General features: G+C 42.7%; 1 protein-coding gene across 5 annotated transcripts in view; it reads left to right on the top strand.

The window, feature by feature from the left end:
- Window positions 1-10,142: 10,142 nt before the first annotated feature.
- The window catches only part of LOC138965130 (uncharacterized), a 19,732-nt gene continuing 17,374 nt past the window's right edge, over window positions 10,143-12,500 (top strand). For 3 of the 5 annotated variants that reach the window (XR_011455328.1, XM_070337255.1, XM_070337251.1), the window contains exon 1: window positions 10,432-10,615. The gene's annotated coding sequence lies outside the window, so the exon portion shown is untranslated. Of the gene's footprint in view, window positions 10,400-10,431; window positions 10,659-12,500 lie in introns of those variants that run through there. The other 2 variants (XM_070337252.1, XM_070337253.1) reach the window with 2 other exon arrangements.

Genomic DNA, 12,500 nt, shown 5'->3' with positions numbered 1-12,500 from the left:
AATCAACCAATTTTCTTGTGCAACAATTTAAACTGGCTTCGCGTGCTATTATTCACAGGCATCTATATATATATACGACTTGTGTCTGTGTGTCTGTGTGTCTGTGTCTTCGCGATGCACGGCCAAAGTTCTCGATGGATCTGCTTCAAATTTGGTGGGCTTATTCACAGAGACCCCGGACACAACCTGATCGATGAGATATTTCAACACGTGCTCTCAGCGCGCAGCGCTGAACCGATTTTGGTTCCACCTCAGCTACCCGGGCCCCCATACCGCTACACCACATCACAACGCCAAAGTTCTCGGTGGATCTTTTTCAAATTTGGACACCGTATTCAGCTACACCCCGGACACAATATCATCGATGAGATATTTCAACACGTGCTCTCAGCGCGCAGCGCTGAACCGATTTTGGTTTTTGTGTTCATTTCACCATTACAAGTAACTCTTCCTTATCTTCTCCAGTGTTTTCCGTTTATCTCCCTTCCTTCGTGTGGCTTCAATCCATATTCCCGTTTGTAAGTTACTATTTTTAGAATGTCACTGCGCTGTCCAGAACGCTTCCCTTGCACCCGTAAGTTGTTCTTACTGTCAAAGTAAAAAGGTCGAATCAATTTATAGCCACGCGAAAAATACACTGTCACCTATCTCTATATATTTATAGATATAGATATACATATATATATATACGGTTTCTCTGTGTGTATGTGTGTTTGTGTGTGTGTGTGGGCAAAAACCTGTGTATTGTAGAGTTCTGTTTGTGATGTGGTCTAGCGGCTTTTGTCTGTCCGGGGGTCATTTTTGTCCTCAGACTCAGCACGAGTAATTCACTGCAGTTGCTGGCCCGTAGAGTGCGTCTTTCACAAGCAGACATGCTGATTACATAGCGACTGCTTTAACGTACCTCGAGCTTACATAGCCAAGTCAGTGCTCAAAATACGATTTCTTCCCGAATTCCTGATGGTAAAGGGGGACAATCACATTTTGTGTGTGTTTTAACACACGACACAGCTCTCTTGGCATAGACCCAGAGAGGGCTTTTTTAACTGCCCTTGGTGGCTTTTCCACTCGCCCTGCAGGAGTCCTCGTGATTCTCGGGAGAGAAGTGAAAGTCACTAGAGGGTGAGCTTCAGCTCACTCTTTGTCAAGGGACGCTTTTGTCATCCCTTCTTTTTTCTTTTAACAGTGCGAGACGCCTGCTCATACCAAAGCTCATTTTCTAGTCATTTCGCTTTTAGAGGGTCCTCTACCAAGGTCGCTCACAACTACACACAAACACACTGCTCTCTGAGTACTCCTCACTGCATTTGAACACCAAAAGGCCCTCACAATGGCCACTGCCACCTTTGTCATAAGCGACAAACCACCTTTGGCTACCTCTACCCCTGCTGAATCTATGGACAGCACATTGTGTTGCACACCCCGAAAAAGGTTAAGAGATTCCGACAGCTTCTCTCCAACAAGCTCAAAAAAGACAAAAGAGGGCTCAAACAACCACTCTGACGCTGACGCCAGTGTCAATAACCACAACGCAGCAGTGCCCTCAGAAGACGGGAACATTTCACCTTCCCAAAGCACAGAAGGCGATGACATTTTTAAAACTCAACGCCGCCGTCAGCGGAAGAAAAAAGCACCCATTGCTAACAGTGATGCCGAACAGGCTCTGCCTCAGCCACAGTCAAAAGTCTCACAACCAGTCAAAACTGGGCCCCCTAGACACACAAAGTCAAAAAAAGTGACACCAAGTCTTCCTCCAACCTTTGCACAATACCCAGTCATTCTCACCAACGCGGCTACAGGTCCAGCTATGTTCTCGAAACTTGGGCCATCACTCCAGTGTCGTGTTTTGGTTGACGCGGTCGGTCAGATAGAAGGTGTACGACCTCTGCCCTCGGGCAAATTCTTGATTGCCTGCTGCAATGAAAAACAACAACATAAACTTGCCAATCTCACCAGTCTCGCTCAAGTGCAAATAAGATGCACTATACCAGAGGCAACAACGGAAGGTGTCATCAGACCCATCCCACTCTCTGAAGACCTTGATAAACTTCAACAATCTCTTGAGAAAGTAAAATCTCTTCAGCGGTTAAAAAACCAGAAGGGGGAACTTACTCAAGCTGTCAAAATCACTTTTTTAAAGAAAACGCTACCAGATACAGTGAAGATAGTGAAAACCTTCTTTGCTGTCGAACCCTATGTGGCCCCAGTCAGAAGGTGTACTAAGTGCCAGAGATTGGGACATGGCTCCAAACAATGTAAAGCCAGACAAGACAAATGCCCAAGATGCGGTCAAAAGAAAGACCACCCAGTTGACAACTGTCCAAATGACAAACACTGCCTAAACTGTGGCGGTCCCCACTCGGCAGCTTACTTAGGCTGTCCTGAGCTAGTGCTCCGAAGAACAGCAAACAAAATCCGAGCAGCCAAATACATCCCATATGCAGAAGCAATAAGAAGAGCAAAGTTTGAAATAATGAAAAAACAAAAGAAAGACCCAGATACATCTAATGACTCTGATTCAGAAGTCGATGAGTGCTGGGTGCTGAAAATGGCAGGGGGGAAAAGTGCTCCTCGCGGTGCCAGCAAAGCAAAGAGAAACCTGGCTACCTCCCCAGCTTTCGTGGCTGAGATTGAAAAACAGGATTATAGCACTATCTGGCCAGAACCAACAACAAGCCGCATACGCACAGGAAATCAAGGCGGACCAAGCAACCCTCGTAGTGAAAACCCCATTTCAGAGCAAAATATCGCCCTCCAGAGACCTGGACAAAGAACTGACATAAACCCTATTAATAATGAGTCTACTGTTGCCCAGAAACTAAAATCAACACACAATGTAAAAAAGGCCCCCACAAAAGCAGCAGACAAAACAAAGACAAACAAACAGCCAACAACAAACAATGAGAAAAAGGTTGCTGATGCAGAATCTCAAACTTCCCCCACACACGATTATGATGACTTGTTCATGGATGAACCAAAGTTGATGATTGTTGAGGAAGATGAAACACAAAACACACCAAAGCCACAGTCCGAAGACTGCCTCAGACAACATATTTTAAAAGAAAGCTATGCAAAGATGAAGATGATGAGCGCCGAGAACTGCGGTGAGGTGTTCAAATTCGTCACTGGCATCCTAGCTGCACTTATTGAAGCAAAAACGAATGAAAGCCCCGAAAATGTTCTGACACTTCTGACAGGGCTATATACTGAAATATTTAAGCCAAAGGAAAATCCAACTCCACCAGCCTTAAATAAGATACTTTCCACTCAATGCGCTCTTCTCGGCATTCAGGGAGGCAGATCTGTAACAGAGTCTCAACCCCTTGACAACACAATGACATAGAGAGTTGAGGGGCAGATCAAACGGTCACAACAGACTTTAGGTCTTCTGTGATTGAAATGGATTCAAGAATAAATATACTGCAGTGGAACTGTCGTTCCCTTAACACTGCTCTACCGTACCTTATTAATTATCTTAACCAAAACAACATGTTCAATGTATTATTGATACAGTCCCCACTCTGTCATGCGGGAAAACTCCCCTTCATATCTGGTTTCTTTTACCCACCCGTCACAGATTATCAGGTTGATGATACGAGCGGAGCACAAACTATCAAGTACACAGTAACCTATGTCAGAGACAATCTGAAGTACAATGTTCACCCAACCCCTGTTCCGGCCGACACAAAAATACATTCAAACCTAGTTGAACTTCTGCTGAATGATGGCCCATCCATCTTCTTATTAAACATATATAACAGAAACATTACCAAAGGCCCGATTTTCAGCTGGCTCCCAGAGCTCGACGGAAGACGCACCTGGGTGATCGGAGGAGATGTTAATGGCCGAAACCCCCTGTGGGATGCCAACTTCCCCGATCAGACATGTGCCGTGGGAAAGAGCCTTGCCACCTATATAACGCAATCAAATGTGTACTTACTAAATGACGGATCAGCAACCAGAATACCCGATATCTCAAACCAACACCCCTCCGCCATTGACATAACCTTGGTTAGTCCCACTCTCGGATTAACAACGGACTGGTGCGTTGTGTCAGATAAATTAAAAAGCGACCACTTACCAATCATGATATCCATTATTGGGAAATCACCACACACAGAGCCAGGCCCAAAAGCCTTAAAATACAATTATAAAAAGGCGGACTGGGCAGTTTTCAAGGACGCTGTCACTAAGTCTGCCGATGCACATACCCTCTTGGATGGCAATCCAGAGTCCCAAGAAAGTATCGACAACAAATATAAACAGCTAAGATCAAACCTGCTGAATGCAATGGAATTGTCAATCCCCAAAACAAAACCTTTTATCGGACCCAGTAGAACTGATCAGAGCCCATGGTGGACAGAAGAATGCAGAACAGCCATCAGGTTAAAAAGAACTGCAAAAGAGAAGTATGATCGCTTCAGGTCTGCACAAAACCACAACAATATGAAATCAACTGAAGAACAATGTGACAAAATTATAGACAAAGCAAAAAAAGAATATTTTGAAAACATGTCCAGCAAAGTGAGCGATTACAGAGATGCTGGAAAAATTTGGACCAAAATAAGGAAATTTAAATGCAGACACAAGCAGGCTGAACGTCCTCTTATGCACGAAGGAAAAAAATATGAAAGCCTTCCTGAAAAAGCAGAACTGTTTGCAGATATTTTTGCAGCAGCAAGCCAAACAGATAAACTGTTATGTGAGCAGGAACTCTTCCGTAAGAACTGGGAGGATAAACAGGACTTAAACGACCCAGAACTCAACCCTTCCTTAAAAATAAATGCTCCCTTATCCATTCAAGAACTGAAAACGGCTATAGCATCGGTGACAAAAGTCCGATCCGCCTGTGGTTCTGATCCAATAAACTATCAGGTCATACAACATTTACCAAACCAAGGATTAAATCTTTTACTGGATTTTTATTCAACATGCTGGAAGTCTGGCCTGATTCCCACAGCTTGGAAAGAGGCTGTTGTGATCCCCATTTTAAAGCCTGGAAAACCAAGAGCTAACCCTTCCAACTGGCGCCCTATATCTCTGACCTCCCATCTGAGCAAAATCTATGAAAGAATACTAAAATCCAGACTAGAAGATGAAATGGAAAGAAAAAAGGTAATACCCCTGTGCCAAGCCGGTTTCCGTCGAGGCAGGGGTGTCTCGGATCACATTGTAAAACTGTCCTCTAAAATTAAGAAAGCTCTCTCACGCAAGAAGTCTCTCTTTGCTGTCTTTTTTGACATAAAAAAGCCTACGATACAGTATGGCACCAACGATTGTTGTTCAAATTGAAGCAATTAGGCATCAGTGGTAATATGTTTCAATACATAAAAAGCTTTCTACTGAACAGATCCTTTCAAACTGATTATAAAGGTGCCAAATCATCCACTCGCAAAGTTGACATGGGAGTGCCACAGGGCTCAGTAATAGCACCACTGCTTTTTAGCATTATGCTGCATGACATATCGACAATTAAAACACATGGAGCCGAACTGACGCTTTATGCGGATGATATTGCTCTATGCAAAGAGTATCAAAACAAAACCTATAAAACAGAACGCAAATTCTCTAAAGAGTGGCAAACAGCTATAGATAACATTGCGAACTATATGCGGGAGAATGGCTTCACTCTCTCTGCCGAGAAAACTGTATTCGTTGTCTTTACAAACCGAAAACTGGAAGATCGAGAAAAGATACAGTTCTCACTAGATAAATCTGTTGTCTCACCCAGTCAGCAGGTGAAATATCTGGGCGTAGTTTTCACCTCAAATGGACTATGGACTGCTCACTTAAAGTATCTTTTAAGCAAAGCAAATAAGACCATCAACCTTCTTAAAATACTGGCTGCCCAACCATGGGCAAAGTGCCCAGTTATTCTAACAAACATCACCAGAGCTCTTATAAGATCAAGACTATCATATGGACAGGAGGCCTACTTCTCGTCGGCTCGAAAATGGCTTGATAAGCTACAGTCAGCGGAATGTCGTGCCCTTCGGCTTGCCCTCGGACACCCAAGGCATTCAAAGCAGGCCATTGTATACCACCAAGCAGGATTCCTCCCTCTTGACATGTGGCGGCGTAAGTGCTGCGCAGATTACAATGTTCGAGCCAACACAGTGCAAAACTCAACAAAAGAGGAGCTACAACCGCATTACAATCATGTCCAAAACAAAAAGGCCCACTTTGGCACTACTTTCTCCTCACTGGCTCAATTCAATGCTTCACTCTTTAGTGAAATCAGTGTCGACCCAAATGATGTGGCCCAAAACCCAATATCTCGTGATCCCTCATGGACAATGAAAGAAATGAATTTTGACACAGAATATTGCACAGCTACAAAGGATGATCAGTTATTACTCAGGATACAAGCCCTTGAGCACATTGATACTGTATACAAAGGCCATGTTCATGTTTACACAGACGGGTCAGTGTTGGATGACAAGAAGGCTGGCGCAGCTTTTGTAATCCCCAGCGATGACATGACTGGGAAATTTAAACTGTGCAACAGAAACTCGATCTTCTCAGCTGAGCTCCTTGCCATCTGCATGTCGCTTGTTCATCTCAATCTCAAGAACACTCCTCCTCAAAAGATAGCTATATTCTCTGACTCCAAAGCAGCCATTGAAGCATTGAGATCTAACAAAAGATCAAAAAGACATGATCTTGTCATTGCCATAAAGGAGCTGGCAAATACAATTATAAAAAAAGGAAGCGAGATTAACCTGGTCTGGTGTCCAGCACACGTGAACGTGCCTGGCAACGAGAAAGCGGACAAAGCCGCTAAAGAAGCTGCCCAAGGCATGGGCGCCTCCGAGGTAGACCTGCCATTGTCTGCTTCTGAGATCAGTAGCCTTACAGACTCTCTTCTCTGGAGAGAATGGAGGAACAAATATATGCACAAGGCTATAAGCTCTGGCTGGCTCATTCGGGAAGCCCCATCAAAACAGATGAACACCTATAATGCATGCCCACGTGTAATAAAAAGGATTAACCGCCTAAGGGCAGAAGCTGGGAGTTACCAGTTTCTAGAGCTTAAATGCACCTGTCAATCCGACCTCACCATTGCTCATTTGACTTTGGAGTGTGATTTGAACTCATGCCACTTTCAACCCCTGACTCAGTTTATAAACTCAAATAGAAATATTCTGCCAAATACCTCAAAGGAAAAATTAAGCTATCTTTTAAGTTTTAATAAAGACCTTGGGTGGCAAGGTCCCAAACTTATCGCTGGACTTATGCACACGCACCCACTTGGTCCCTGGATATGAAGAGACATTGCTGCGGCTGACGCCATTGCTTCTCATACAGCTACTATATATTTTTATCAGATCTTTTAAAAATACCATTTTATATCCAAGTATCTCTTAACACCATTTTTAATTAGATGAGCGAGAGTGTGCGGGGGGCGGGAGGGTGGTGAACCACTGTACATAAAGGGAAAGTTTGTGTGCGTGCCTGTGTGTGTTCTTAATCTAAGACAAATGTCGCCAATGTTTTTACAGAGTGACGTTAAATAAACGATTTTATCATCATTTTATCTGTCTGTATGTTCTGGCATTTGAGAAGCCACAACAGATAATATAGGGCTAAGAAATAAGCTCTAAAAATCTCAAACCCGTTTGACAGGACTTCGCCTTCAAAGGTGATTGTGGTGAACCGCCACGCTGTCTGTCTCTGTCTCGCGATTCACCCCGGCGAATTCACCATTCCCAGTAACTCTTCCTTATCTTCTCCAGTGTTTTGCGCCTTCGTGTGGCTTCAATCCATATTCCCGTTTCTAAGTTACTATTTTTAGAATGTCACTGCGCTGTCCAGAACGCTTCCCTTGCACCCGTAAGTTGTTCTTACTGTCAAAGTGAAAAGGTCGAATCAATTTATAGCCACGCGAAAAATACACTGTCACCTATCTCTATATATTTATAGATATATATATAGATATACATATATATATATATATACGGCTTCTCTGTGTGTGTGTGTGTTTGTGTGTGTGTGTGGGCAAAAACCTGTGGAATGTAGAGTTCTGTTTGTGATGGGGTCTAGCGCTTTTTGTCTGTCTGTATGTTCTGGCATTTGAGAAGCCACAACAGATAATATAGGGCTAAGAAATAAGCTCTAAAATTCTCAAACCCGTTTGACAGGACTTCGCCTTCAAAGGTGATTGTGGTGAACCGCCACGCTGTCTGTCTCTGTCTCGCGATTCACCCCGGCGAAGCCGGGTATTCCTCTAGTAGTTAATACGCTTACAAGCCGTACATGTTCATATAATTGTTTTTACTGTTGAGTTCAGGTACAATTTAAACATGATGTCAAAGAGGTTTTATGAAGGAAATTTTGAAAAAATGTGTATGTGCATAGTTTTGTTTTTGTAAACTCTGGGTTCTGCCCACAGGCCTCTTTTGATTGGATTACTCTTAACCCCCTAGCTGTAAATGTTATAAAACATACCTTTGCATTATGTCAACTCGTTTTACATTTTAATAACATCTAATAAAGTATATCCATCTAGATCAGGTAAAGACTCTGAAAGACTTGTATTTCAATTGCACGACGACTGATGAGCGACTCAGTCACGAAACGAGATATACGGTTTGTAAGTGTCACGAGATTTTGTACATTACAGAAGAGGAACTTTTTTTCTTGTTTCTTTCTAGAGTATTTTTGGCAACAAAATAAAGGTAATTCGATGCTAACCCTGCAGACTTATGTTTTGCCACATTTAAAACACATTAATTTTTGTTGTGTATTGTTTGTTTCCATGTTAATGTGTTATGTGCAATCAAACCTCCCTTTTAAGACACCCCACCCCCAATTTCAGACCTCTCCCCTTTAAGGCTTGCTTTTGTAGACTTTCTCTTCATAACCTCTGTAAACATAACCCCATTTTAAGACTCCCTCCTTTTTAAGACCTGAACTTCTCAGATTGTTGTAGGTCTTAACAGGGGGTTTCAATGTACTACATTTTGTTAACTAATGTTGTTTCTTGCCTCGGGTCTAGTGATGTATGTTGCTTCAGTGTTTGGCGAACGAAGGAGAGAAAAGAAAACAGAAAATAACATAAAAATACCGCGCCAGGGCCGGACCAAATGAGCTGTAAGGGGGGGTTCCTCCTTTTTTTGGGGGGCAAATCAGCGAAGTGGCGAAGCCACAAGGCGCGCGAACTAGGGGGGTCCGGGGGCATGCTCCCCCGGAAAATTTTTGAAAAACGGTTAAAATCTGTGCAATCTGGTGCATTCTGGGCCTTGTTTTGAGGGTTAAGAGCAGCATTGTGGGGGGGGGGGGGGGGGGTACCTTTTTCTCATCGGATTTCACATTGAATAAAATTTGTTAGAGACACACACAAAATTTATTTAAAAAAAAAAACAAAAAAAAAACAATCAAAGCAAGGTACATGCTTTTTTCAGGGGTGGGGTTCCGGAACCCCTGGAACCCCCCCCCCCCTGGGTCCGGCCCTGCGCGCTGACAGGGCTCGAAACTACGACCTCACGACTCTAATCGCAGTTCACTAACCACTGCGCTGGAGAGACTTCCTTGCGAAGGGAAGGCACCCGATATTGAACTCGGTACATTACAGAAGAGGAACTTTTTTCTTGTTTCTTTCTAGAGTATTTTTGGCAGCAAGATAACGTAACTATGCAGACACATGTTTGTTTGTCTTTATAAAAACCTTTTCTTGAACTTATATGGGGGGTAAAGACACTGGTGATTTGTATTTCTTCGAACAGGTGGCTTGTGCCTTTGCTTGTTCCAAGGTTCTACTGTCGTTCGTTTGCTTCAGTGAATGATTTAAGTCCGTCCGTCACTGACTTGGTTTGATATGCACGAGAAAAACGTAGGGTGACTGTGTCCCCCCCCCCCCCCCCCTGTCTGGTAGACACTCGGTTTGATAATGATACAGGATATACAAGCATGATTGTTAGAGCAGAGAAAAAAACAAGCATGAGAAAATGTAAGCTTTACGCCCTCACGGGAAAGCCATTAGGGGCATGTGGGACGGGGAAACCCGGCTTTGTATACAAAATATAAATACAAATGCAGAAGGGGGGGGGAGTTGTAGACAGCTGGCTGCCAGCTGCTGGTTACTTTATGGGCTGTTGGCCGATCGGACACCGGGGCTTCATAATTTTGCATGCATGTGTTCTTGTTTCCAAGGCCGGAGACTTTCGCTGTGACCCTGGGATCTTTATCGTGCGCATGCGTGCACACGGGGGTGTTCGAACACCGAGGAGAATCTGCACAAAGTTGACAAACAAGCATGCTTGTTACAGCAGCTGCCGGATATACTGGATAAACAAGCATGATTGTTCGAGCAGAGGAGCCAGCCATAGCCGGTTTTGCCCGATGATGTGGGATTATGCAGAACACCGCCTCCTCTTCAATTACATCTATCGTTTGTGCGGTAAGGGGGAATGTTCAGAAGTAGCGCAAAATATTGCTCAGAAGTGCGGCCGACCTTACGCTGGAACGGGTGGAATTGTTGTGGTTGGGATCGAGCTCTCTCGTGCATTATCTAGCGTGTGTTTTGTGAGTCCGTTGGGACACCTGTGTGTGTGGATACATATGTTGTGAAGCCGGTGTGGTTTTAAGGTATTTTTTTTATTGTGGAACATTGGAGGTGAGGTCATCTTTTTACATTTTTGGACTCACCTGAGTATTTGGTGTGTATTAGGATTTATATGTGTCTGGTGGTATGAACGGCTGACCGGCCGGCCGTCCGTGGGCACAAACAATTAACGTTGAGGTTATCTCGGAAGTTTTTTTTAAGGTAGACCTCTGAAACTTTGCACACTATTAGGGTTTGATGATTTCACGAAGTGACCCGAGTTTTGTTTACCCTCATCAAATCTGGGGGTCACAGCGGGGTCATGTTCGTTTTAAATAAAAACTTAACGTTGAGGTTATCTTAATATATATTTTTGAAGTTAAAGTTTGATTCTATGCACACTTTAAGGGTTTGATAATCTCCCAACTTCACCTGAGTTTGATTGACCATCATCAAGTTTTGGGGTCACATGGGGTCATGTTCAGTTCATAATAACTTAACATACAATACAATACAATTGTTATTGTATTGTATTGTATTGTATGTTATCTCAGGCGTTTTTTTTTTAAATAGAGCTTTGAAATTTTGAACACTTGAAGGGTTTGATAATCTACAGACGTTACCCTAGTTTGGTTGACCCCCGGCACATTTTGGGGTCAAAGCGGGGTCATGTTTGTAAAAGCTATAATTGTTATAGTGGCCTCGAGCTCTTTTTGGAAAAAAAAACTGGCTTAAGATCAAAACCTTCTTTTCAAATAATTATGACTCCAATAAGCTCATTGTGAACATTGATAACATATTTCTTTGCCCTGAGCTCGGCTGTTTACAATTTTTCTTCTGTATTAGCAATTTGGCAATGGGCCGAGAGAGAGAGAGAGAGAGAGAGAGAGAGAGAGAGAGAAAGGGGCAATGACAATGACAATGACAATTCTTTATTTAAACGAGGGTAGTAGAAGCAGTTGTCTGCTTTTTTTCATCCAGCCCTCGCCCTAAAGAGGGACTAACTACAAAAATGAAATAAAAATACAAGATAAAAAATAGAAAATAGAAAAACTAAAATTCTACATTTTAACAGATAACTAAAGTGAAAACACATTATACATATGTACACAAAATGCATTGCATTGAGGTAAATTGCGAGTTGATTGATGTGAATTAAGTGGTATAGTGCAGCTTGCACTTTCTCAACATCATGCTCTAATCCATACATTACATTTTAAAGAAAATCAATCAAACAAGCAAGACATTGCTAAGATCATCACACATCTAAATAGTGGTTGGTTTTTAAGTCCCTTCATCCGAAAAGGGTTTGTGTACATTATACCAATAAAGAGGAGAGGGGCATGTTTAATACAAAAAATGAATACCATTTAAGACAAATATCATTTACTTTGACTTCATTACATAAGACAAATATCTGCTCTTAAAACTATCAGTGCTGGTAGTTTGCCTCAGGAATGTTGGAAGAGAGTTCAAGAGACTGCTACCTAGAGAGAGAGAGAGAGAGAGAGAGAGAGAGAGACAGAGACAGAGACAGAGACAGAGACAGAGACAGAAAGAGAGACAGTAGACAGACAAACAGACAGACAGACAGACAGACAGAAAGACAGACATACAGACAGAGGCAGACAGAGTCACAGACGAACAGACAGACAGTTCGAAACGGAGACAAAAGAGATGTATGCTCACGCATAAACACACGCACACACCCACCCCTGCGAGTTTGTAAAAAAGGCCGTATATATCACGTGTAACCTACAGTTTGATTTCTCATTGGGTATTGCTTAGTTGAATAGCTGAATGGAGATAGCAGACATCCCAAACATCAAACTGAACAATATATTGACGAGTAGCATTAATTTCTTTAACCTAACTCTCGTACGATAAGTTTTACTTTGATGAATTCATTTCACACAAAAGCCACATGTGTCCGTATTTTAGAAATTAATTTTATGAA

Source organism: Littorina saxatilis, linkage group LG4 (genome assembly GCF_037325665.1).
Source record: "Littorina saxatilis isolate snail1 linkage group LG4, US_GU_Lsax_2.0, whole genome shotgun sequence".
NCBI classification, from domain to species: domain Eukaryota; kingdom Metazoa; phylum Mollusca; class Gastropoda; order Littorinimorpha; family Littorinidae; genus Littorina; species Littorina saxatilis.
This window is presented reverse-complemented; position numbering and strand designations above follow the sequence as displayed.